Source organism: Leptonychotes weddellii, unplaced genomic scaffold, assembly GCF_054177405.1.
Source record: "Leptonychotes weddellii isolate Sample4059 unplaced genomic scaffold, ASM5417740v2 HiC_scaffold_10098, whole genome shotgun sequence".
Classification (NCBI taxonomy): Eukaryota; Metazoa; Chordata; class Mammalia; order Carnivora; family Phocidae; genus Leptonychotes; species Leptonychotes weddellii.
In genome coordinates, this window is record NW_027677388.1 from 230 (window position 1) to 1,965 (window position 1,736).

The 1,736-nt window shown below is 52.6% G+C and overlaps 1 pseudogene; it reads right to left on the bottom strand.

Annotated features, from left to right (window-relative positions):
- Positions 1-776: 776 nt before the first annotated feature.
- On the bottom strand, positions 777-873 carry LOC115941434 (U6 spliceosomal RNA; annotated as a pseudogene).
- Positions 874-1,736: the final 863 nt, after the last annotated feature.

A 1,736-nucleotide genomic window follows, 5' to 3' on the forward strand; every position in this document is an offset into this window, starting at 1 on the left:
AGGGAAAGACAAGTATCATATGATCTCACTGATATGAGGAATTTGTGAAACAAGACAGAGGATCATAGGGGAAAGGAGGGAAAAATGAAACAAGATGAAACCAGAGAGGGAGACAAACCATAAGAGACTCTTAATCTCAGGAAACAGACAGAGGGTTGCTGGAATGGTGGGGGGTGGGAGGGATGGGGTGGCTGGATGATGGACATTGAGGAGGGTATGTGCTATGGTGAGTGCTGTGAATTGTGTAAGACTGATGAATCACAGACCTGTACCCCTGAAACAAATAATACATTATATGTTAATAGAAAAAAATTAAAAAATAATAATAAAAATAAAAAGTAATAAGCCCCCACACACACACACACAAAAGAGAACTGTGCCCATTCTTCCTCCTGTGGGCATTTGGGCAATTCACATTCCTCTTTCCAAAGCCAGATTCCTACCTCTTGGCTTCCGGCTTTGATATCAGCGGCCCTGAGCCCAGGCCTGGGTGAATCCCCCCTCCTGCGGGTCTGTGGGCTCCCTGCGGGAGCCTGCCTGAGGTCAGCTCCGCTCATCAGCTCGCCTCTCCAAATCCTCCAGCAAGACCCTGGAAAGGGGCGATTCTGTCCCTTTCCTCTTGAGTTTTCTCTTTCTCTCGTCCCCCCCAATTATATAATTGTCATATAATACTGTATACATTTAAGGTGTACAAAGTAGAGATTTATATATATATATATATATATAGCAAAATATATGTATATATTACAAAATGATTAAGATTAGTTAGCACATCCAAAAATATGGAACACTTCTCGAATTTGTGTGTCATCCTCACCCAGGAGCCAGGCTAATCACGTCTGGGTGGTTACCATTTTAGCACTTATTTCTAGTGGCCTAGCTTGGTGCTTCCTATATATGAAGCATCAAGAAATAAACGCAAACTGCAATCACTTTGGAGTAGCCCCGATAGCATCTTCCCTGAGTTCTGAGACTCTATCAGACAAGGACTTGAAGACGTCCCGATGCAGTTGGGCAACTACACAAAGAGGAAGAGCTCTGAGCCTCAGGGGCGTGACTCCGGGAACCGGCGAGATACGCAGGGAAGGCCTCGAAGTCTTGTTTGTCACAGGTCACCTGTTTGCCTTTGCCTGCTGGGGTGCTGATGAGCAGTTGTTGCCCGCGTGGCCTGGGGGGGCTCCCGGAACAGACCTCGGCCCCTAGAGCTCCACTTACATAACCAAGAGAATGGGCGGTAGAACCAGCAGGAACTAGGCCCGAGACAGGCGTTTGGCGGCTGTGAGTCCTGCCGCAAAGGCTCCAGCCCGAGTCTCAGCCACATTCCAGAGGGTTTGCCTGCGACGCGGGCCACACGGGCTGGAGCCAGCCTCCCCTCCACCCCTGGCCCAGCTCGCGGCTCATTCCTGTCCCACAGCTGTCTGGCCAGAGGACAGCAGGTGAAAGCAGCCGGCTCATTGTTCCCAGGAAGCCTTTAGCTATGCCTGCCACCCCCTCCCCCGGCTGCTGGCCGCGCAGACCTCCAGCTTAGTGCATTTCCCGCCGGGAGGCCGGCTCTCCCAGCCACTGTGACCCGGAAAGGCCTCGGTCCAGACCCAGCCCTTGAAAGTTCCCCGTGTCTGCGCCTTGGGGCCTCTCCGGGGACACTCCGCCACACGTGCCGCTCGCCCCTGGGGAGCTCGGCTGGGGGCCCCGATGCCTGGGGGTCAGAGAGCACATTCCAGGCCCAGCGCCACCCC